The sequence below is a fragment of the Pseudorca crassidens genome, chromosome 15 (genome assembly GCF_039906515.1).
Source record: "Pseudorca crassidens isolate mPseCra1 chromosome 15, mPseCra1.hap1, whole genome shotgun sequence".
Taxonomy (NCBI): domain Eukaryota; kingdom Metazoa; phylum Chordata; class Mammalia; order Artiodactyla; family Delphinidae; genus Pseudorca; species Pseudorca crassidens.
In genome coordinates this window covers 76545605-76571035 of record NC_090310.1, presented here as the reverse complement: position 1 = coordinate 76571035, position 25431 = coordinate 76545605, and the positions used below count along the sequence as shown (strand labels likewise).

The 25431-nt window shown below is 51.5% G+C and overlaps 2 long non-coding RNA genes across 3 annotated transcripts; both read left to right on the top strand.

Annotated features, from left to right (window-relative positions):
* Nucleotides 1-4898: 4898 nt before the first annotated feature.
* LOC137206472 (uncharacterized) lies at nt 4899-13536 on the top strand. Its single transcript, XR_010934665.1, has 3 exons — nt 4899-5760; nt 9697-9868; nt 11395-13536. It is a non-coding gene; the product is annotated as an uncharacterized lncRNA (long non-coding RNA).
* A 3473-nt stretch (nt 13537-17009) lies between these two features.
* On the top strand, nt 17010-23806 carry LOC137207963 (uncharacterized). Of its 2 annotated transcripts, none has more exons than XR_010935405.1 (4): nt 17010-18538; nt 18748-19016; nt 19911-20043; nt 20798-23806. It is a non-coding gene; the product is annotated as an uncharacterized lncRNA (long non-coding RNA). The 2 variants fall into 2 exon arrangements; XR_010935406.1 differs by having other exon boundaries at nt 17011-18538; nt 18937-19016.
* Nucleotides 23807-25431: the final 1625 nt, after the last annotated feature.

Genomic DNA, 25431 nt, shown 5'->3' with positions numbered 1-25431 from the left:
TGTCTATCACTCGACTGTTTTAATAGCAACTGAGTCTCCCTCACTGTAATTAAGCTAGCATGTGCCTCTCTAGTTGGGGAAGCAGGCTGTCTGTGTTAACATGTTGGGGAAGCGGGCAGGCTTGACTTGCTGCCCGGGTCCAAGAAGGAAAAAGCAACAAAGTCAAAGAAAACACCTCCAAATAGAGACTTGGCTCCAGACGCGATGACATCATCTGGAAAAATGAGCAGGTTCCCCTGAATGAAGGGGCCCTGGAACCTTGCTCTGGTTAGAGGAACTGTGAAAGGAGAGAGGAGGTTGTACCCAGAGGTTGTGCAAAAGGGATCAAAACTCACATGTCTACAGAGGGCGCCTCCTAGAGAGGAGGTGTATGTGAGGAAAGCTGGCTGAGTGTGTTTTTTTCCACACAGCTGTATTCTGTTTGCATAGTAAATAAATGCTCTCATTTTTCTTGAAAAACTTGGCTCTCTTGATTCATCTTTTGTTCTGTTGGTTTTAGCAGAGAGAAGGGTAAAGAGGTTTGTTTACCAAAAAAGCCCAGCAGTCAGAGGGATGATGAATAGTAATGACCGTCAGGGCCAACAGAGGGTGTTAAGCGCTGTGTCAAGTTCAGCCTCACACCCACCCAGTGAGGGCAGCCGAGACTTGCTTAGGTCATGAGTTGCCTGATGGAAGATACATCCAACCTGCATGGCTTTGATTTTTCAGAGGAAGTTGGAAATCTAGATTTTTATGTGAAACCTTCTCTATTTTTTTCCAGCTTTATAGAGGTACAATTGACAGCTAATACTGTAAGAGATTTAAAGTGCACAACGGGATGATCTGATATATTGAAACATACATTATGGAATCTTCTCATTTTTAGTGTCAAAAACCAATTGCAGGGCTTCCCTGGTGGCGCAGTGGTTGGGAGTCCGCCTGCCGATGCAGGGGACGCGGGTTCGTGCCCCAGTCCGGGAAGAGCCCACATGCCGCGGAGTGGCTGGGCCCGTGAGCCATGGCCGCTGAGCCTGCGCGTCCGGAGCCTGTGCTCCGCGACGGGAGACGCCACAGCAGTGAGAGGCCCGCATACCGCAAAAAAAAAAAAAAAACCAATTGCACACACCAGCGAGTTGGGGGCTGGTCACGGCACATCTCCTGGCTGGATGTGGTCTCAGGTCTGTTACTTGCCGTCTGGGGTACACTGTTAAACCTTTACATTTTAAGTAGCAAAATTTGCTTCTTAACTTTGGTGAATGATTCATTTCATCTGTCTCAGACTCAATTTTTCCACCCACAAAATCAGCTCCTTCTATTTCTGCCATGGGTTATGTTTAAAGGCTCTAAACCTGATTCCTTTATTCTCCTCTAGGTTTGGTTTGTATGGGAAATATCTCAAGAGCCCCAATCAGAATGTCTGTTAAGGTCTTTATCCAGTGTCTGTGGGCTCTGAATTAGGAGTTAGTTTTGGCTGCTGTGATAGAGATCTTGGTTTATACAAGATAGGCGTTTATTTCTCACTCGTGAACATGAGCTGGTGTGGCAGTTCTGGCCCGTGAAACTGTCAGGGGCCCAGACTTCCTCTATCTTTTTGCTCCACTATGCCAAAACCACTGGCTTGATCCACTTGGGCCAGATGCCCCACAGTTGTCTGCATTTCAGCTCTGAGAAGAGAGGAAAGGAGAGGAATCGGGCACACGCTTCCCTTCATCGGCACAGCCTGGCAGGGGTACTCCTTACCTGTACTCCTCACATTCCACTGGCCAGTACTTACCTGGGCACAAATGACTGCAAGGGAGGCTTGAAACTGTAGTCCTAATTCTGCGCTGATAAATGTGCCTCCTGAACCACAGGGGTTCTGTTACTAAAGGAAGAAGGGTTGTACAGATGATAAGGGACAGTTAGTTACTGCAAGCAGACGGGTAGCCAACTCAGAGTAAAAACAGGAAAACAAAATCCTACTATCTCAACTGAGATTCTCAACTAGCTTTCAGTTTTACTTCTGACAGATGGAGATTACTTGGTTTTCAACCTCCTTAACAAATTTTGAGACAAAGTTGTTTTTTTTTTCTTCAAATTAATGCTACAATATTATGTCCCAAACCTCAGTAACTTTTGTTTTTCCTTCATCATTTTGGACACATTTGTGTATCAACTGAATTATTATTTGCTTTTTAAAAGATTCTAAATAGACTCAGTATTTTTTCAAAAGAAATTTTGCTGAATGATAATGAAAATACAACATCAAAATTTGAGAGGTGCAGTCAAAACAGTGCAAAGAGGAGAATTTATAGCTTTAAATGCATATGTTAAAAAAGAAGAAAGATAAAAAATCAATGACCTAAGATTCCACCTTAAGACACTAGGAAAAAAAGATGAAAGCAAACACCAGATAAGTTGAATTAAGAAAAGATAAGGAACTAAAGCAAATGAAATAGAAAACAGAAGTCAATAGATAAAATTAACAAAGCTAAAAGTTAGTTCTTTAAAAAGGTCACAGAATTGATAAACCCATAACGAACATGTTTCTGTATCTTGATTTTATCACTCAATTCCTGGTAGAAATACTTCAAGTCACCTTCTATAGCTCTAAATTAAAGTAATTCATTACTTTAAAATTAAATACTTCAAGTCACCGTCTGTAGCTCTAAATTAAAGTAATTCTTTACAGCGCTGTGCAATATTCCACAGATATACTCATAAAGTACTTAGCCACTCCATTAGTAAAGGGAATTAATTCTTTTTCCGGTTCCAGGCCACTAAAAACAACACTGTAGTGACATCCTTGTGTGTATTGGTACAAGATATAAGTACTTTTACTTCTATGGGATGTATTTCCAACAATTTGTGAGGTCAGAAGAGATGCATTCTTCCATGGATTGTCTATATATAGCCATTGCCTCTTTTTCTTATCAATTTGTAAGAGTTCTTTGTATATTGAACTATATTAAATGAATTCTTCATCTATTATTGACTTACAAATACTTTTACAGACATATATACTTTTTTAATGTAATCATTTTATGTACAAACGTTCCAAATTTTAATATTTTCAATATGTCTTTTTTCCCCCTTTTGTGATTTCAGGATTATCCATCTTGGTTTGTAACGTCTCACCAGCCTCTCTAAATCGTAGTTGCAATATCCTAGATTTTCTTGCAAAATTTTTATACAAGGCATAAGATGCCTCCTTCGGGTTCTGTCTTAGCTTCAGGGAGCTTTCTTGTCCATGGTCATGCCCCTCCTGGAGAGCCCACTCCTGGTGACTGAACGAGACAGGGGTATAAAGCCTGGACATTTGGCCCCAATGTGGGCTGACCCTTACAAGCTCCAGAGCTCCCCACAGGTTTTGCTGAGGTTTTGTCAGGCCTGCATCAAACTTTCCCCTGCCTGGCCTTCTTCCCCCACTTCCCTCCACAAGTGTTGATCCCCCCAAATACCCTGAACTGAAAATTCCAGTCTCTGCCACTGGGGACTCCCACCCGAGGCAAGAGCACTGAGAAATGGGTTGGTGTGAGGATGTAGTGGGGAATGACTGTGGTTCAGCTCTAATTACACCATCTCCATCTGGTTCTCCGTTTTCATTGGGAAGCTCACATGTTTCCTCAGTTGGAGGGGTTCCAGGTTGACAAAAATATAATTTGTCATATTCAGGAGGTTGTAATGTGATCTGATTTGTCTGAGACATCAGGAATAGCCTGGTATTCTTAGTTTAAAATAGTTATTTCTACGTGGGACCAGACCTCTCCTCTCTTGGCCACGTTCACATGCTCAACTTTGCTCTGGATCCCTCCCCGTCTAACAGTCGTCGGGTTCCCTCATACCCCATGCAGTTCCCAGCTCCGGGGTGACAGCTTTCCCCTTCCTGGGGGCGCTCCGGCTCACTTCAGCTCCTCTCCCCCTCTCACGCCCGCCAGATGCTCTCTCTGCTCACACGTCCACCCTGCCGTCCACATGGATCAGAATCCGTCCACTTGGCCCACCTGCCCTGCTCCCTGCCCCCTAGATACCTGACCGTCATCTCTTTGGGGATTGTCGTAACAGAGTCCTCCCTGGTGTCCCTGCTTGGCCCTCGCCCCCTGCAGTCTGTTCTCCACCTTTGATCAGAGCGAACCTGTTAGAGGGACATCAGGTCACCCCAGTCCCCTGCGCGGGGCCCGCCATCTCCCCACCCCGCTCCGTGCCGAAGCCCTTTCCACGCTGGACGCGGCCCGCCTCACTCTGGCTCCCTCCGCCCCAGTCTCTCTCCTACTTGTCTTTCATGCTCACTCTGCTCCTGTTGCACAGGCTTCCTGCTCTTCCCAGGAGGAGCCGCAGGGTCCACATTTGCTCTGCACTCCCCACTCGTCCCCCAGATGCCCACCCGCCTTGCTCCAATGTCGCCTTCCACCTGCTCTCTATACAACCACAGCCCCTCCCTCCAGGACCACCTCTGCCCCCTCCCAGCTCCATTTTTCACAGGACACTCACTGCCTCCTTACTGCTTTATGCTTTCCATATGACTTAAAGCTGGATTCTTCCAGAAGCTGACCCTGAGACTGGGTGTCATCAGCAGTATCAGGAGGCGATCCCAGGGAGCTCTGGCAGGAGACCGCGGAAGGGAGACGGAAGGAGGGTTATCACACTGACCCTGCTGGGGTCCTGAGCAGGTGACCACCATGGGACACCAGGCTCAGTCCTACTGGCTGCCATGGTAGACGGATTGGAACAGGCCCCAGAGGGGATGCACTGAGGGTGACTCAGCCGGGGAATGCTGCACCAGCTGCCTTCTGCGTTCGTAGGAGGCTGCTTCCCAGGATGTCAGTTCCCAGCCACGCGGGCCCCTGCAGCTGAAGGCCTCAGAGGGAGAGGCTCAGGGGCAGTAAGAAGCCACCACGGGGCAAAAATGGTGAGGAACGAGGGGGTATGCAGCCCCACTGTGTGCTGTGCTCACTGTCCTGGGCTGTCACTCGTTGTTGACTGTCTCCCTCTGTAGATCACGAGCTCCCGAAGCCTGGGTCTTTATCTGTTCTCTGCTGCATCTCCAGGGACCTCAGCTGTGTCTGGCACATAGTTGGTCCTCCTGACATATGTGCAGAAGGAATGAGTGAAGGCTCAGAGATCTGCCTCTTAGGCTGTAGCGCAAGAGATTGAGAACCCTTAAACATCCCCGGTTCTAGACCGGATGATCTGACTCTGTCATTTCGCAGACCTTCCTCCCGTTGCTTTCGTGGCTGGTTCTGAAGCTGCTGCCATCTGTGGCCAAGTCTGCTTTGCCAACAGCAGCGGCGCTGCAGAGGGGCTCAGACCCGGTGATAGAAGCTCCTGTTCCAGCGGGTCTTGGCTGACGCCCTGTGATGATGTCACAGCCACAGATCCTGATGGCAGTCGTGATGGTAACGGTCCCAGCTACCCCAGCCATCTCGCTTGATGGGGTGACCAAGGGCCCACAGATTGCTCCTGAGTGCGCCTCTCTAGTGACAGATGATTCTGAAACCAGCCCGTCTGGTTTGATCCGGAGAAGAAAACAACAAATATATGTATTTTTCCTTTTTCCTTTTGGCGGAGAAGTTGCAGTCATCTAGAAATCATTTCAAGGTCATCCAAATGCCTGAGGCCCCGCGGACACGGACTCCTGAGCATCGTCTCCATCCTTGAAGGACAAGGTTCCATCTCTGCATCTCCAGCACCAGCGCAGGGCCTGGCACGAGGCAGAGCTCAAAGCAGGGAGTGTCTGTTGACTGCCCAGGCGAGGTCAGACAGGAGCCGGCCCACTGGCCTGTAGGACGTCCCACAGAATGGGTGAGTGTGACTGTTTCCCGATAGATGAAGGCCGGGATTTCTGCAGAGGGAGGCTGTGCCCAGCTCATCTCAGGGAGGGAGCCTCGTAATGTCCGCTCATCTGTCATTGGGATGTCAGGTTTGAGTCCTTGGTTAAGGTGGTGTTCACCAGATGTCTCTGTTGTAAAGGATCCTTTTCCCCTTTGTAATCGCTAAGTAACATACAGGGTGATACTTGGGGATCTTGTGTTCCCCAAAATGCTTTCCCCCAATGGTTTTGGTGCCCACTGATGGTCTGCACCTGAGTCAATTATTACGTTTTTCTAATTCTATCATTCCTTACGCATATCAGCTGGCATTATTCAGAAAGAATTGTCCCTGGCCTCAATCACTGTGAACTCATAGATTTTTAGAAAAATATTCAGTGTGTTCCTATCCATTTCCATACATTTTTTTTATGCTCAAATAGTTTTACATTGTCCAGGGGAAGCCTTTTGTCATAGCTTCTGACCTGTTCCCATCATCTCTGAGCACTTCCTGCATTCATGGTACAAAGCGACTGTCTGGAATCTTCAAAAAGTCAACACTATACAAGACCAAATGACGGCACACTGTTCCACATTAAAGAGAATGAAAGAATCGTGACAACCAAATGCAGTGCGTGATCCGAAATGAAAAAAAACCCACTAAATTTGGACTGTCAGATTATATTACTGTGTCAACATTAACTGTCTTGAGTGTGAAAATGGTATTGATATCGTGTAAGAAAATGTCTTTTTCCGTAGGAGATACACACTGCAGTGTTTAGAAATGAAATATGATCTCTGCACCATTGTCTCAAATCATTTAGCCAGAAAAGGAAAACTGCGCACACACACACACACACACACACACATATACTATAATGCCCACGGAGAGAGATGACCCACACGTGGCCTGGTATTGCCAGCTGGTGAATCTAGGTGAAGATTATGTGAATATTCACTGTATTACTCTAAACTTTTCTATAGGTTTGACATTAAAACAAAATAAGTTGGGAGAAAGAAAATAAAACATACCAAAAAGAAAAAATTCAGAACGGTTGGAATTGTGGTCAGGACGGTGGGCGGCTGGACTGCAGCCCCCGTGTCCCAGGCTCAGGCTGACGCTACGACATGAGGAACTGGCCAGTTTTTTTTTTTAACCTCCCAAGGATAACATCTAGACAGATTTGAAGAACAATTCTCTCTCTTATTCAAGAGAAAGAGCTAATGAGGAAAAGAGGGAGGGAGTGAAGCACTAAAGGCAGGAGTTTGTTAATCCAACGTCTGAGCAGCCTCTCCTGTTAGTTCATTCCTCCTACATTATTTATGTAACTCCAATGACAACCTTTAAAAGACCAGAGAATCAAGACGTAGAGAAGTCAGAAGCCTGTTTCCTAGTAAAAACCCATCATCTCAGATAAAGGTGCCAGTGAAGAAGTGTGATTAAACCAACTGGTCATAAGGAGGAAGGATCAAAAGCGAACCTGAACACAGAGATTTTTAAATTCCGACTGCAGTTTATCTGTTTTTCAAAGAAATCTTTGTAGCAGGAAGGGTTGAGTCCTTTGGGCTGGAACATCAGTGGAGGCACCCGGACCTCTCACCTAGGCTGAACCTTGGCCCCCAAGGATGAGTCTGGGAAAGCCGGTATCGTCTCCTGGGCTTGATACACCGTTTGTGATCAGGTAGCTCCTCCCCTTCGCTTCACAGCAGGAAAGGAAGCCAGTGGGGACGTGGCCTGCTGGGGTGAGCCCATGGATGGGCGATGGGTCTGGTTTGGGTGGCCTCCGGACCCCTGCCCAGTGCTGCATGGGACTCAAAACTCCATGAGCAGAAACTAAGGGGCTTCCTCCTTCATTTGAAAAGCTCCTAAGTCTGTTAGGACTCACGCAGTTTCTGCTTTCTACTGTATTACAATGTAGTGGCCGGCGTGTGAGAATTAGGATGTTTCTATTTGGGGTGAACGGTGGGGATATGCTCCACCTTTCCCCCGGCCCCGCCCCCGCTCCAGGCCACCCGCAGCTGCAGAAGGAAAGGACACGCTCCCCTAACCAGCCTCCCGTGAAGACACTCCCTGATTGCGCTCTGGGAGAGAGAGAAACAAATTAGCCAATCATGGCAGCTCTGCTAACGACTTCACATTCACGCAATTTGCTGTCTGCTTCCCACATGGACAAAGAAACAGAGAGGGACCAAATCAACATCTCAGAAAGAAAACATATCTTTGATGAGTGAATTAAAACGAAAGATCTCTTGATTATTGAAAGCATGTGAGGTGATTCTCACTCCAAGGTCAAAATCCAGCAGCACCTTTGCAAACCAAAGTTTCTGTCATTCCGTCAGGAAAATATTCATTCAGGGCATATGACATGTCAGGTGTGACATGAAAAAATCTGTGGAAAGTAGAACAAGGAGGATCTTAATCAAATCGTCCGATGTGGCAGATCTGACCCCTCTGTCCACACCTCCTGGTGGCTGGTGTGTCTTGAGATCCAGGCGACAACAGTCCGGGGAGGAGACGGACGCCGTGTGTGAAAGCAGACTGAGCAGGCAGAGCCGGTTTGCAGGCTATTGAAGCTTCACAAGGCGGTGGGTCCGACTGTGTGTGTTTTTTTAAATAAATTTATTTATTTAATCTTGGCTGCTCTGGTTCTTCGTTGCTGAGCGTGGGCTTTCTTTAGTTGCAGCGAGCGGGGGCTACTCTTCCTTGCGGTGCGTGAGCTTCTCATTGCGGTGGCTTCTCTTTTTGCCGAGCACGGGCTCTAGGCACGCAGGCTTAGTAGTTGTGGCACGTGGGCTCAATAGTTGTGGCTCACAGGCTCTAGAGTGCAGGCTCAGTAGTTGTGGCTCACGGGCTTAGTTGCTCCGTGGCATGTGGGATCTTCCCGGACCAGGGCTCGAACCTGTGTCCCCTGCATTGGCAGACGGATTTGTAACGACTGTACCACGAGGGAAGTCCGCCGACTGTGTTTTTGAAGCTCCTTTCTGAGGTTATGTCGTCTTGAGTGGCTCCGGTCCTCCCCTCCCCCCATCATAGTCCTGGACTGGGTGGAGTGACTGACCACTGGCTAGACTGGGGTCCAGAAGAGGTTTGGCTTTTGGGGTGGGGTGAACAGTCCAGGGAGCTGGTGGGGTGTGTGGTCAGTCTCCCTGCTGGCTCAGGTGCGGTTACATGGTGCTCCCTGGGAACGTGACACTTAGGGCGCACTGCCACCGACAGCTTGGGGGGCAGGTGACCAGAGGAGCCCCACCCCCACCTGCTTCTCTGCCACGGTGACGACACGGCATGGGTTGGGATCTGTTGCTTGAACTGGAGTGAGGTACTGACTCTTCACTCTCGTCTGTTTTTTGTGTGTGCTTGGCCCTCAGAGGACAGGCCTATTTATTAAAAACTAGCACCGCCTTTTCTCGATTGATAGGTGAATTCAACTAGAGTCATAGGTCTGAGATCTTTGAACAGCTTAGCGTCCGATTGCTCCTGAGGTAAATCATTTCAGCACCCGGGACAGCTCCTGATGCATAGTGAGCCCTCAAGGCACATCCGTGTACGGACTGAATATATGTCCTGGAACAAGGCCGTGGGTTGCTTAGCAGACAGACGTTGAGGAGCAGAATTTAGTTTCATTTATTCTAGGAGAAGCCTTTAGTTTGGAAGAGGTGGTTGAGAGCAGGAACTCTGACAGTGCCAGTTACTAGCTGGGCAACCTTCTTGTGCCTAAGTGCTCTTATCTGTAAAATGGAGGTAATAGTAACAGTATCCATGGTACGGAGGACTGAGCAATTTAATATGTGTAGGGTACTGAGAACAGCACATGCCGAAAGTAAGTCCCAGGTACCTGTTTGTTAAATCACAAAATATTTGCTGTGAAGCTTTGCTACCCAATTTAATTGGATTTGTCTCAAATGGCTTTTTATCTGTTTCAATTGTCCTCAGATAATAAAGACCTCATGTCATTACATGTGGTCTTTGCGGGGAAAGAAACACACTGTGGTGTCATGAGAGGAGCTTCGGGGGAACTGACCTGGTCCCTGGGCCAGGATGCGGGGATAATGACAGACACAAAAGAATCCCTCAAGGAGGTGACATTTCATCTGAGACATGACAGGTGAGCTGCAGGTAACTAGGTGAGGAATTGGGGTGGGGGTGGGGAAACATTCCAGGAGGAGGGGACAGCATGTGCAAAGGCCCCGAGGTGCTGGGAGCCTGGTATGTCCAAGGCCGGGACCCAGTGAACACAGAGGTGAGTGGTGGGAGGTGGGACTGGTGAGGGGCAGGGGCCTGGGAGTTTGGGCTCCATCCTAAGGGCTGTGGGCAGCTTCTGGAAGGTTTGAAGCAGGGGTGTGACTGGGGTCATATTTGCCTCTTCGGATGTTTCCAGTTGTAACGGGAAGTTCTCCTTGTCTAGGGCTGTTCTTTTCCACCTCATTCCCCACCACAGCCTGCTTCATAGCTCAGAACCTGGGTGGGATGGCAGACCTCAGTTTTAGGACCTTGGTCACAACTCAGGAGAAAATCAGAGATGGTCAGGAAATATGCAGAAAGGAGCTCTGGCGTGGCCAGCAGGGATCTCAGAGTCAGTCAGCAATGTATCTTGTTCTGGGACTGAGCCTGACGCAGGGCTTTGAGGAGAAGCCTCAGGACCACCTGGAATCACAGGGACCATGGTTGGGGGGACCGGCGAAAGGGTCAGAATGGAAGCCCCCAGCTTTGGGAGTGTCGGCTGGCGAGCACCAGCTGGCCGGGAGGTTTAGATCCCACTAAACTGCAGGTCTGCGTGGGGAGCAGGGAGACACAGGTGCATCTCTGTGCAAATACCTTCAGTGCCCATGCTTTACATCCCTGCAAAGTGTAAAATTATTAAAATTCCTCGAGCGGATAAACCCAAGCCTCTCTGTTTCATCTGTGCTTATTGTGATCTGGATTAACTATTTCATCAATTAGCACAAGTAGCATTTGGAGTAAAAAAATAGAGAATTAACTAAAAATAGGTGAAGCAGTGGAATTCCATCACAAGGACGTTTATGAATAATTAACGGGCCGACGCAGGGCTGTTTGTCAGCGACACCCTCCCCCTCAGCCTGTCGCTTTTCCCTTCATGGCACAGGCAAGACTTTGTTTTCTAGCATGAAGAGTCTCTTAATTAAATCTCATTTGTCAAGAGGCGAGATGTATTTGTGTTTCCTCCGGCTCCCATTGTTATAAACTTTGCAATGTTTTTTCTGAAAAATGCTCCTTTTCGGCTTGAAAGAGCTGAGTTGTTGCTTTTTCTCTCTTCCACTGTAAAGAGGAAATGCTACAAGTTCTTTGTCGGGTAATCAGTTATCCTCCTTAAAGGATCCCTGAAGTCATCATCTGAAAATTACAGCTTCTGGAAAACAATGAAACGCCCACTTTAGCATATTGTCACGTCAGAGTGATTTTGCCTCCCCCTCAGGGTCATAAAGCCTGTCAGTTATGTTCATGGCCTCTGGCTCTAGATGTGGTCACTTCTGCCTGCCACTTCTGGGGTTTCGATGTTGATGCTGTATCTCTCTTAGCTTCTCAGAAGCCCTGTAATGATGCCCCAATTAGTAACGCATCCTTCTCTTTCTCCATCTCACTCTAGTTGCTCTAATTTATGTCTCTCGACAGTACTCCCACCATGTGTGTCATCTGCACCTCTGTGTGGAGTAGGAAGGTCTCAAGCTCAAGGTCCCTGGCGGGTAAACAACAATCAAAACAATTTCAAGTTCACGGACATCCTCTGCAATCAACATCAACTGCTCCATCAGGAAAACAGGACCTTGTATTGTTGGTGAGTAGCAGGTAGTTCACGAGCTCGTCAGCATGACCCACGGCCCCTGATCTGTATCAATATGAAATAAGAACGCATTTAAGAGGTGTCAGGAAAACATGGCACGTGCCCCCCTCCCATTTGACATCGATTCATTCATGTATGAAACTGAGTCTTTGTGATGGTGAAGCATTAAGGATCCTCTGTGGTCAGATTAATATCATGGAACCAGAGGGCGGAAGCAGGTTATTAAATGTCCCCTACTTTGTCTTCCTTCCAACGGGCAGAAGAAAACAAACAGAAGGCTTAGATGCAAATGTGGATTTATGTCCAAGGATTCACGAAAGCAGCATAGACTGAGAAAGGGAAAGCAGGGTAGATGCCCCAGATAATTCAGGTTAAAAAGACTTTTATTGGAAGCATCATAGTCATCCAGGCGCAGCTTGTATCTATAGATTCTGCCATAGGTTATCCATCCTTCTTGTAGAAGAACCTCAGAGTTCATGCCAACATTCAGTGGAAATGTCGAAGCATCATTGAAATTCCTTGAGCCAAGGGCAGGTGTTCAGGTCCCAGGCCTGCTACCACCTGTGGTTTCACTTCCCTGCCAGACTGCGGAATTTTTCAAACAACTCACTTCAGCGCATCTCAGTTCTCCCATTGAGTCCAGGCCACTGCTTCACAGTAGGCATGAGGACGCACAGTGTTAAATTGTTGTTATTTATACAGCTCATTCGTCTGTTCTTTAATGAGCTTGGGGAGTCATGTTAAAGAAGTGGGGGCCTGTCTGCTGACCAAAGGTCCCACACGGGGCGGCAGATCCGTCCTCGAAGGGAGATGGGGGCAGTGCGTGTCTCCATCCTGGACCAGACTGGAGACGGTCACCAGGGGGCTGAGGTTACATCCCAGGCTTGTCCTCTGGCCAGCAGTGCGTGTGTGAACAGACCAGACCTTGGAATCAAGGTGAACCAGACCCCTGAATCTAGAAAATAAAATCTGTAAAGTGGGAAGAACACTGAACTGCACTGATTCTAAGGTGCACCCTTTTCACATGTTAATTTCTCTTGAATCTGGTTGTGTCACATAATCGATGGAGTCTCACTGTTGCATTGTAATTCAGTTGTCAATGTTTTCTTTCTTAGTGGCACATAAAACAATGATGCGTTATCTGGTCAGTTTTGTCTTTGATGTGTGAAATGCAGTGTCATCTGACAGTGACCAACGATCATGAAGGTCAAGTGTAACAACATGGGGTGCAGAGACATTTGCAAATTATAAAATGCTGCTCGGTCGTTCGCCCCGGCTCTGCCTGGAGAGCGTCCTTGGCAGACGTGCCTCCTCTCCAGGTTCAAGTTCCTCATTCTTTCACCGAGGACAGTGGACTGGACCCGTGATGTTGAAATTTGTTCTGCTGGGTGATGTCTTGAAAAACCTAAGGGCAAGGAGCACGACCTGGCCACTTTGAGCAAAGTTCTCCTGGAAGGAAAGGAGATGAAAGCCCCGGATGAGATGTCTCCGAGGCACCTTCCAGACTGACATTCTAGGGTGCGTGAGGGTCTCCCTGAGGACTTGAGGAGAGGGGGGCCGGCAGAGGCTGGCACTGCACACCCTGGGACACCACTCACGCCCACCACAGTGGGAACGGGGCCCCCTGGAGGTGTGCAGGGAACAAACCACGTGATCACATCTGCTGGCCTCAGTGCTGCTCTTGAGGGAATGCGGGGAGAGGCCCTGAAAACGTGCTGCTCGGCACGTGAGGGGCCTTAAGGAGATGGGCCACCGCGGAGCAAGTGGAAATCTGACGACGACACTGTTTCCCAAGAAAGGTCGGCAGCGAGACGTGTGTGTGTGTTGACTGGGTCTACACAGGGCAAATGCGGCAAGTAATTTGTTCCTCATCAATCTCACTGTGAGCAATTTAAGGGACGGTCTGCCCAGCTGGGCCCCTGGAGGCAGGTGTTTCCACGAAACTCACTGTTCCGACCCCCGCACCCCTGGGCACCGACCGTAGCGCTGGAGCCGCCGTGGGGACCCAAAGCGTGCGGATGACTTGATTGGAAGCATTTGGCCCCATTAGCCCCAACTTCTGGTGTGCTGCTTGCGGAGACGGTAGCTTTTTAATTTTCTAAATGAAAAATCGTTTTTACTATGAAAGTGATAAATATTCATTGTAAAAAGAAATAACCCCCGAGTACAGCCTTGTAGCATTTCAGTTGGAGTCAAGAGTCCCGAGAGCTGCCTTTTCCATAAAGGTCCACCATGTGTCCCCTGCCCCCCGGTGCCCCTATAGGGGAAGCTCACATGAGCCCGGCACCCAAGGCTCACCGTGGTCCTGTCCCAAGTGGCACGTGGGGGACAGGGATCATTTCTGGCTGCCCACAATTGAATCCCCTCGCTGAAGCTCCAGTCGTCCTTTTGGGAATCACTCCTCCCCCAGGTAGGAGGGGTGCGGGGTAGCCCCTGGTGACACGTCCCATCACGAAAGCTAAGGGTCGAGGTCCTCCCTCTCCACCCGGCTTTCCTGAGGGGTGGGCGCTGGTCTAAGTCTGGCCCCTACACGCTCTTTCCTGAACTCTGTTTTGAGCAAGTGACGGAAAGAAGAGGGATCGGAGGAGGTCACTTTCCCAGGCAGCGTCCTGATCAGCCCGTTCTGGTGCGAGATGCTCTTTCTTAGCCCCACGGAGTCCTGTGGTTTCCGCCTGGTTCTCTGCGTCTCTTCTAGTCTGTGGGGCTCAAGATCCCGCAGGGAAAGCCCACTGTGCTCACGTCACCCACGTGGGTCACTACGGCTTCCAGCCAAGAGCCTTGACTGCCCCACAGCCCGTCTGGCCATCCGGGTGAGAACACTCTCGCCACCCACCCTCCTGCTGCCAGAAGAAACGGTAACCCTCCGGTGCCACCTCTTACCAGCATCCCTCCACTGAAACTACAATCCTGAGTCGGGGAAACATTTCACCCCCTTTTTAATGAGTGGGCTCTTGGGGGGCACGCTTGGGGGGCAGAAGAGCTAGTGTTCTTACTGTGAGAGTCTTTCTCCTTTCATGATAATTGAAATTCATAAGGTTCATCAGAGGCCATTAATTTTACTTTTGTGGGAAGAGAAGCACCCAGACCAACCTCCAGAAGGATTTCTTTCACCAGCCAATCAAATTCTATGCAATTTGAGCAAGAGATTGCATCTGCAGTGCGCCTAGCCGACTTTCAATAACATAAGAATTAAAGAATAATTTTATTCGCTCTCTTACCTCCCCTCCACCCCCAGGGAATTGCAGAGCTTGAGAAATTGAGCTCTGGGGATGACTTCCATGATTAATACCACACACTTGTATAGAGATGGTATGTGAACGAGCCTGGCTACTCCAAACCAGACTGATCCATGATTTTCTTGGTCTTCGTTTGAATCAGAATTCTTGGTGTTAAATGAAGAATCTCCATTCAGATTGGCTTGAACAAACAAACAAATGAAAAACAAAAAAGAATTAACGGCTCATGTAACTGAAGAGTTCCGAGGCACACTGACCTCAGGTATGGCTGTATCCAGGTGCTCACAAAATGTTGGCTGGACTCAGTTTCTCTGCATCTCTCAAGTCTAATGTTCTTTGGTGCTGCCTTCATTTGCAGGCAGAAGTCCAGGCTTACCTTCTCCCGGCTGAGCCATCCCAGAGGAAAGGGAGCTCTCCCCACCCCCATTTCCGTTCATACCAGACCAACCCTTTGATTGAATTTCATTTGAACAGTTATTTTCATGTGCTCCTCCTTGAACCAATTGCAGTGGCTAGGGAGAAGCAGATACTGATGAACCAGGCCTGGGTCATGTCCACTCTGACCCCAGAGACTAAAAGATGGGGAGAGGTGACTTTTCCAAAGGGGAATCAGGAACCAGAAGAAGGAGTGACAGATGCGGGTGAACCAAACTATAAAGTCCGAACACTCATCCTGTCTCTCTTGTTGCTCATAAGGCATGTGTCTGTGGTGCCCCCTCGATCTGGAGGACTCAGCCCTATCCTCTCCTACTCCTGGCTCCAAGCCTGCCTTCCCTGAACACAGGTTTCAGAGAATGGGGGCTGCAGGAACAACAGTGCCCCCTACCAGACACCCTGCAATTGTCCCTTCTCTGAGCGGCCCACCACAGGCAGCTCTTCACCCTCCAAGGCCATGGCACACTCTTCCTGACCGTTTCTGGGAACAATAGGGTCTTTGAGACTCATGTAAGGGTGACACGGTGTGGCTGGAATGAAGACCAACTTGGGGGCTAGGTCACCCCTGCAGAAGTGTGGCCATTGAGCGGGCTTTCATGGAGCCCAGAGGTGAAATACACAGGCTCTGGAGTCAGATCTCGTGGGTCTGCCAGTTACATCTCTGTGATCTTGAACTTAAGTTCTGCCTCCATTTCTTCACCTGTAAAATAGGTCTGATAATAATATCGACCTCCAAGTGTGGTTGTGAGGATTAAATGAGCTAGTGTGTGTCCCTATAGCACACAGTTAGTGCTCAGTGAATGTTACCTGCCACCAACACCATCTGATCACACATTTCCCCGAGAGAGTTAAGATTTACATCCATTTCCAGGATTGGAAGCCTGTGACACAAAGCACTCGGCACCTCTCACGAACACCTCCCTTTGTGCCATCTCTAAATCACCAATGTTAGGAATAAAGGAGAAAAAAATAGATTAATGACCACCTAGTGCACAGTGAAAGCATGTTTGGTGGCTTCCCAGCCGGGCATAAAAGAAGGGAGCTAATGTGCCAGGTATGGGACAAGGGTTCTACCTGTGCTATTTCCTTTACTATTATGTCAACGTGTGTGGTAGGTATCATACCAATTTTATGGATGAGGAAACTAAAGTCCAGGTGAATGAAATAATTTGCCCAAAGTCACACAGCAAATATCAGAGCTGGGATTTGAACCCATGGCAGTCTGATTCCAAAACCCATGTAGTTTTAACTCTACCTCATTCTTTAGAGGAATGGAAAGGACACCAAGGGCACTCCATCTCTCTGGTGGATAATGGGCCACTGGATGATCAAGTAGTGTCCATATTTTTATTAAGAAACTCATTTCAAGAGAACATTTCTAAGGCATTCATTACTTTTAATCAGTATTTCGCAGTAATTAGGAACCATTTTTGATGAATAGGGAACGTGAGTCAACTCTCGATGGCTCAAGGAGATTCAGGTCTGATCCCAGCCCTGAAGCCTGCATAGGTGAGCGGGTCCCGCCCCGGCTGACTCGGCAGAAGAGCTGCAGCTGGACAATGGAGCCGCTCTGACGCACAAGGGAGCTGGTCAGCAAAGGGTGTGTCTGTCACCTGAGAGCACCGCCCCTTGGTGGTGTTTCTCAGATCCTGCGTTGGGAGGTGGCGTTTCCCACCCGAGAGCCCCACCTGCTGAGAGGTCTGTGTCCATGTGGCTGTGTCCTCACAGGCACAGAGTAGTACGTGTTGAAAAGCATTTGTGCAAGTCCGATTTACTGTGCTTTGTTGTTCTTTAATTTGCGGAGAATTCATTGCCGGGACCCGCTAGTCCTGGGTTCCACCTTCTCAGGGTTGGATGGACCCGCCTTCGAACCAATGAGGAAACCAAGTCGCTGCCTGACTGAGTGTCATTTGTGCCCCAGCAGCTCCCTCTGACGAGGAACTCCAGCACTTGGAGAAGAATTGCGTCAGTGACCCAGAGTGTGGACAGGAGCTTCTCTGACCAGAATCCAAACCCGCTCCCTGATGGGAGGCCAAGGATTTCAGCTCTGGTGCTTGGTCGCCCAGAGTGGGGACGCCCGTCAGCATGTGGCCAGTGGGCACCCGGAGACACCCCTCTCGCCCATTCCAGCCTCTCGAGGTCGGGGCTCCTGTGGACACAGGCTCCACTACTGTGCACTGTGACAGGTGCTCCCGAGCGCCGTGTCCTCCTGGCGCCCGTCTTCTGACACCTCATCAGTCCCTCTGGGAGCCAGGCCTTGCTGACTGCTTCGCCCTGGAGGCCGGTCCTGGAGCCTATTTCACGGCTCATTCAAAAGGAAAGCGAGGAGGCCTTTTCCATTTCATCTGTTAAATGATTTAATTCACGAGGGACTTGGTCACCACGGATCCCAGCACGGCCCGGTTCCCGGGTCTCATGGAACCGCACCAACCGCACCAAGCTCTGCGCTGGGCCCCAGCAGAAGCCGCGCGGCCGGGCCCTGGGGGACATTGGGCCCCAGCAGAAGCCGCGCGGCCGGGCCCTGGGGGACACCTGGTCGGGGGACTGGGGCTGGGAGGGGAGGGCAGCAGAGTGTGTCTGATCGTTCGATGCAGCTGACGTGTGAAGTGACACCCACAGTGATGGGATCCAATCCCCCCTGAAGGTGGGGCCCCATGGAAACACATCTGATAAATGTCTACTTAAATATTACGAGGCAGCATTATTCCCGGAGCAGTTTTAGCCCCAGAGGACTATCAAGCTCCTGACCTCGTTCACGCCCACGTTCACAGGCGTCACCGCCCCTCCCCTTCCCACAACCTCCTGCTCCTTGTGGGGGTCGTGAGGACAGCCTAGCCAGCCCTCAGGTCACAACAGGTGACACAGGGCGTGAGCGGGAGAGCGGGGGCTGGTCTGCTGGAGGGAGAGTCGAGGCAGGGGAACAGAAGCCACGACCTGAGTCAACACACCGAGGCCTGAGTGGTGGCCCCGCCCGGCCTGTCCCACAGTCCCCAAGGTCCCCATGGTGGTCTCCCAATGGGGGTCCCTCCTGAAGCTCTTGATGAGGGTGTTGAGGTCCTGGGGTTCCTTGGAGGTGCTCCGTCATCCGAGATGTGCCAGGAAGGCCCCTTGGGGGCCTGAAGACTCGGGAACCTGTCCTGGTGAAAGGTGGTGGTTGAGTCACTCGGGATCTGAGGTTGCAGGTTGGATTCTGAGGCCAGGACAAGAGGAACTGACTAGAAGGAAACGGGGGAGCAGAGCACCGGGCCTCAGAGGAGCCAGGGCGTCCTTGGGGTCTGGGCCGCAGGAGGAGACGGGCAGACAGGTAGGAATCGAGGTGAATTAGATCCTCCGAGGACGATGGACGGGCCCTTATCCATAGGAGGGAACAGGGCCAGAGCGCCAACGCCCACTCCAGGAGCTGGTCCCCAGCCAGATTCTACCCCCTACAACCTTGTCAGGGACCCGTTGAGTAAAGCAGGTCAAAGCTGGTGGGACCTCAGGGGTCATTTCATCACAGTTCTCATCCCATAGGCGGCAGCAGCAGCCCTGAGGCCCAGGCGTGACGTGGCCTGGGCAGGTAGCAGGAGCAGAAGCGGCACTAGAGTCCTGGTCACTCCTGGGTGGCCCAACCCCCTGAATGCTACACCGTGGTCCTCCCGAGACAGAGGAGGGCGTTCAGCCTCTGAACCAACAGTAACACAATCGTGTTGTGTCCTAAAGGGGAAACAAGAAAAAGCAAGTAATTGCTGTATTCCATCGTTACTGGGGCTTCGATGAAGACAGATTCAAAAGGAGGAAAGGTAACATTTTTATTGAAGTACAGAAAAGCCCGAGGGGGTGTGGGAAGCTAATTGGGCCACCCTTCCGTCTTCACAGCTATCTTCACATCAGGCCACATCTAACTAACCCCCCCGGGATGACGGTAAATGTTACTTGCAGGCCCTCAAAGAATTGGTAATTTCCATGTCACTTTATAAATCCTCAAAGTGTATGTACACTTGTTTCCTCCAGCCATTCATTTCACAAATGTTTATTGAACACCTACCGTGTGTTGGACCCTGAACGGGGCTGGGGGTTGTTCAGCAGTGAGCGAGGCAGGAAGGTCCCCCTCCAAACGGAGCTGATGTCCTCATGGGGGTTCAGCGAGAACAAGCAAGTGCATGAAGGAGTGAACCAGAGAAAGTCAGGGAGCGATGAGCGCGTTGAGGAATCGAAACCACGGCGCGTGATTGGGGGAGGGGGCGTCACGCCGGATCCCGAGGTGGGGAGCGGGCTCTCTGCGGAGCTGGATGTGAGCTGAGCCCCAGACGATGGAGAGGAGCTGCCTGGGGAGGGCTGGGCGGGGAGGGCTCAGGCAGAGCGGAGCGGGAGCAAGATGCCGCAGCCTCTAAATCGGCAGCACGTGGCTCTGGGGGAGCAGCCGCCGCGCAGCTGGCCCTGCTGTTCCGCCCGTGTCTCTGCCCCTGTGCACGGAGGGCGTCACCGTGACGGCCAGTTTGCTGCCAACTCAGGCCCCGGGCACGAGGCCGTCCCACTGGATAACTGTATTTCTTAATCTCTCCCTTCAGCAAATGGAGGGACGTGGACTCTGGAACTTCACCCCTTTAATCAACAAGTTCTTCCAGGTCTCAGGGGTTTGTCCTTCAGGTATGATTTTCTTCATTCATTCATGCATTCACTCACTCATTCCACAGATGTTTATGAAGTGTCCGCTGCGTGTCTGACCTGTTCTGAGCACTGGGAACAAAGCCGTGAACAAGACGGAAAGATCCCTCCCTACAGGATCGGTACGTCCTAACACAGAGGGACGAACGCCGACGTCAACTGGTAAAAGGGATGGTGTCAGTGCTGGTCGGTGCTTTAGCGAGAAGTGAAGCAGGGAGGGGGACCCTGAGTGTGGAGGATGCGGTAGGGGTGTTATCTTAAAAGTGGGGTGAGGGAGGCCCCCTGAGAAAGCCACAGAGAGGGAGCAGCCCTAAGACTAGCTGGGGGAGGAGGTTTCGTGCAAAGGCCCTGGGGTGGGCGTGGAGCTGGACCTCCAGGCTCAGCAAGGCGGTCAGTATAACCAGACAGGAGAGAGGAAGGGGCCGAGGGGCAGGGGAGTCAGAGCGGTGCGGAGGGGCCGAGTCAGAAAGGCCCCAAGGTGGGTGTAAGGACTTGGCTTCTACGCCGAGTCAGGGGAAGCAGAGGGCTTAGATCAGAGGAGCGACAGCATCTGGCTTTTTAATTTCTGCCGCCGTTGTCTCAGTAGAACTCACTTCTTGAACGAGACTTGGCTTTCGCTGTCCCAGAGCCCCGGGGCTGGGCTCCGGCGTGGCGGCTGACACACCCACTCCGGGGCCCGCTCTGCCCGGGTCTCTCGTTTGTGGCATTTCTCACGTTCACCCCCTCCCGAGTCTGGCCCACGTATGGGCCTCATCACACCTGGCACAGAGAACGAGGCTCAGCAAACGGCTCAGGAAGCATCTTTTTAAAGGTTAATGGTCACTGGCGAGGGAAGGAAGGGCCACTGAGCATCTACGCCTCTTTGATGATGTGGATTTGCCAGTTAAGTGAAAATGAGAGTCACGTCTCCTTACAGGTACCTGGTGTGATTACCAAGCAGCCAAGGAGGCCTCGGGGTGTCTTGGAGGCTGGAACCATCAGCCCGGGGTGAGCTACGAGCGCTTTACATGAGCTGCTCCCAGGTGAGAGGTCGGGGTCAGGTCCCCCCAGCCCCCCGCCGGCTCCACCCAGGTGAGCCCTGAGCTGCTCCCAGGTGAGCCCTGTGTGTGTGGAGAGGCGGATCTGGAGGATCCCACGCTCAGGCCGGTAAGCTCCGGGAGGGCAGGGATCGGGTCTCTTCTCGGATTCATGGCGCATGGTGCCTGGCTCCTCTGACCACTGGGAGGGGACAGGCGAGGCCAGAGGCTGGAGACGGCGGTGGCCGTGAAGGTAGGAACCCCAAGGGCTCGGGGAGGAGGTGGAGGTGCTGCTGGGGTGAGGCTGGGGCAGGTGTGGGGGGCGGCGGGCTAGGGGCAGCCCCATGTCGTTACCTTCTCCCCTGCATCTTTGGGTTAGAAATACCTCGTTGGGTGCAGAAGGCGTTGATTAGGAAGGACTTTCCCCTCCCTACAATAGAGGCTCCTGTGACCATCTTGCTTTACAAAAAGTATTTCACAGATGGACGTGTGAATGAATAAATGAACGAATGAATGAGAATCAGCTGGTCTGATTCTCAGTAGATGTAGAAGCAAATTATGGCCACTTGACGCAGGAGGATATTCAAGGGAACTGGCTCTTTCCTGAGGACAACGGCGGGCTACTTCCTGTCTGGGCCTCAGTTTCCCTGTGGGTAAAATGAAAGGGTATCTAAGTAATCTTAAAGGACATCTCAGGAGATAAGCACGAGAGACTAGGCTGTGTGTCTTGCAACGTCCTAAAGGGAAAGTGGGGAAAATCCTATTACTCAGCGGTGGGAGGGGCACCCACTGGGACTCTCACCTGGAGCAGGTGGGCCTTGGAATCCTTCCTCATTGGTTTCTTCCCTCACCTTGGCCTCCCGGCCCCTGCCTGACTCTCCAACCCCACCTTTCTACCAAGTAGGTTAGAGCCTCAGTGAGCATGACAGGGACCTCAAATTACAGTGGCTTCAATAAGACAGTTTATTTCTTTTTTGCATGAAATCCAAGCCCGTAGGGTGATTCTTCTCTGTAGTTTTCAGGGTCTCAGGCTCCTTCCACCTTGCTGCTCTGTCACCCTTGGGGTGTGGCTTCTCCCACAAGGTGGATCACATCCCAGTGTCTGGCCAGCAGGGAGGGGCAGAGGGGACAGATGGGCACAAGCCTTCCCTTTAAGGGTGGGGCCCAGCAGCTGAGCACACAGTTCTCTTTCCCACTGGCCACAGCCCAGTCGCATGACCACCCCTGACTGCAAAGGGGGCTGAGAAGTGCAGTCTTCATTCTGCCCGGCTGTGTGCCCAGAAAACAGGCTGTTACTGGGAGGGGACAGTGGATGCTGGGAGACAGTATCCCAGTTGGCTCACACTGCTCCGGCCTGCGGTGACCAACTGTCCTGCTTTGCTGAGGCATTTCTCTGGACACAGAACTTGCAGTGCTAGACCTGGGATAGTCATAGGAGGAATTGTCCACGCTGGCTTCTTTTCTTATCCCCAAACGGGCCCAGCACGTTCCTGCCTCAGGGCCTTTGCATGTGCTGTTACCTCTGTCTGGAACACACTTTCCACAACTCTTTCCATTCAGAAAGGATTACTGGGTGCCCACCTCATGTATGAGCCGCTGTTCTAAACACTACATGCCAGGCGCAGAGTGAAAATTCCAACCATGCTTTTAACATAACAAGGATAATTCTTTCTACTCCGCCCTGGTCACTTTTGTTTCCAAATCTGCGTGGCTTAGTAATTTTTATTATCTGCAGCTCAGAAAGGAACACCTCCTTCCCTAAGGCTCTGGCTGGGCTCTCACACAGTCTGATAAATCTTATGTTAATAATAACCCGAAAGAAGAACATGTATTAACTTCTAAGATTATGATCTAGGAAACAAGGATTTTGAAGAGATGTGTAAGCCTAATCAAAGGCAATGTGGGGTGGAGAAAGTTTTATTAAATAGAACCACACCTCTTGGGTGAGTTCATTGGTACAGTCTTTCCGGAGGGCAGTTTGGCACTATATGTAGCAACTGCAACTGCAAATGCACAACTTCGGGCCCCAAAGTCCATTTATAGGAATTTATCCCAATGAAATAATGAGAAAAATATGCAAAGGTGGATCTCTAAGGACTTCCGTAAGAGGAAAAAGTATAAAAGCCTAAATGTCTGAGGCTGGGAAGCACAGATTGCTCTCCTCTGCCCTGACACCAACAGGCACTTCAGATGAGGAAACGGAGGCAGAGAGAGTTTAAGCAACTTACCCAAGGTCACACAGCAGGCAGTGGCAGAGCTGGATTTGAACCAGGGAGGTGACTCCAGAGCCCATACTGTTCCCCAGTCGGCTCTGCCACCTCCTGGGCCGCAAAAGGGAATGAGAACGTCTTCCCGGGAATAATATCGAGATTTCTCTGGGAGGTGAGAGGATGGCGCAGGACCCGGAAGTCTGAAGTGTGGGACCTGGACCCAGGCTGTGGGACCCAGAACACCCAGAGCAGGCGGGAGGCCTGTGGTGGCCAAGAGTGCTGGCTGTCCCCAGGTGGCCAGGGTGGAACAGCTCCGCTAGCCCCTTCCCGGGGTGAGGGCTGTGTTGTTTGCTCCCTCCTAATCCTCCAAGCCTGCAGCCCAGCCCCAGGCCTCCAAACCCAAGACCACCCAGTTGAGACTGGAAGGAAACCTTCCCTTGTAAGTGGAATCAGGTGAAATCTGGCTATAAATTAGTCTCAGAAACCAAAAGGCTGTGTGACAAGCATGGCCAGTGTGGCTGTCACCGTCAGCTGCATGGAAATGACGGAGATGAGAGGGACAGCGTCTGTCCAGAGGGGAGCTAGAGGAGGGAATGTCGTGGATGATGGAAGGAGGACAGGCCTGCCCCCAGCAGACATGTCGTCTGCAGAGAACTGGCCCGGGACGGGGAGATGCCCCCGCGGTGGGCAGCATGTGGTTTGAGGCCAGAACGTCGACACACAGGAGCGATTGGTGGTCTCCTGGGAGCTGGGGGGGGGGGGCATCTTGGCCAGGTGGTGGGCTCCTCAGAGGCTCAGTCCCTTTGTGTGTGGGGGTGATGGCCCTCTGCCCTGTCCTTCTGAAGGTGGCCATAAGGGAGGGAAGCCAAAGAGCTCAGCGTTGGACAGGCTGGGAAGCGAATCCCACTTCCCACCAGGCCAGTGACTCTGAGCCTCAGTTTCTCCAGCTGTCGAGTGGGGCTAATATCAACCTATATGGACTGCCTGCTGGTGCGAGGCCCTAGTTAAGCATCTTTAATTCCTAGGGGCAGCCTCATTTACAGCTGAGAAAACAGAGGCACAGAGAGGTTAAGTCACTTACCTGGGATCACACAGATGCTATCTGTGGTTAGGACTCCAGACTAGCGGGGATCAAATGGAGCCCTCGGCACCGTGCTGGTGGCCTGGCAGGTGCTCGGGAACGTCAGGTGCTGTTTGCGATCCTATCAGTGCTGCTGCCACCAAGAGTGCCAGGAGTGAGACCACCGTATCTGCCTCTGAGGGCCGTCGCGAGCAGGAAGCGAGGTGACGCACGTAGGACCCAGGGCACTGGCTGCGGCCAAGTCAGCTGCCGGCGACCCCGTGGCAGCAGCAGGAGCAGCTCTGGCTGAGGGTGTTGCGGCAGCTTCTGCCTGTCCTCCGGGCCGAGGGCTTGCCTGCCTGCTCCTCGGAGCCTGGTCCCCAGTGCGGGTCCGGGGGGGTGGTCTGGGGTTCTTGGGAAGGGGCGGGTGGGCCCAGCTTAGGCCTCCCTCGGGGGCCTGTCCGCCACAGCCATGCTGGGGGGCTGCTCCTGGTGGGCTCGGGAGGATGCCGGGCTGAGCGGCCACAGGCCAAGTTCCTGCCGTCCGGCCTGTGCCCCCAACCCCAGCCCCCCGGACTTGCAGGCTGCTGGGCAAACACTGGAGGGGGTGACTTCTCAGGCTCTAGTGGGCACGGCCCTCCTCCTGCCCCCCTCCCCGGCCTCACTGTGGGACAAAGGGCATCTGGTCCAACACACCCACCACGGGATGTTTCCTGGTACAGAGTTTATCAAATTGCAGGTTGTGATGCATGAGTGGGTCTTGAAATCTATTTAGAGGGTGGAGCCCTGCGCTTAAACTCTGCAATAGACCAGAATAGAATAGATGAGGAAATATCAGAGTGCGTGGTGTGCACTGAAGGGGTGTCTGGGGAAACTTCTGCCTGGTTTTCACAGAAATAGGCGTGTGTGTAACACCGTGTGACATGTGTTTCTTACTGCGGTTGCGTTAAAAAATGGTTGACAGACTGTCTCATGGCCTTCGTGGCACACAAAGTGTGACACTTGTGTGAGTAAGTGTGACACTTAGTCACGCCGGGGCCCAGCAGGTCTGCGCTCTGTTACCACGGTGACTTCCGGCTCTTGTTTCTCTTCTGTGAGCCTCCCTGGAGCGCCGGCTCCCCCAGCACGGGAGCCCGTTTCCCGATGCACCCCAGCTCGAGCCCAGCGTGGTGCACAGTAGGGACTCACCTGTTGGGAGGATGTCTGGGGTGGGGGGAGGTCTGCCGCGCAGGGGTGAGCCCCAGAGAGCAGCACGGCAGGGGGA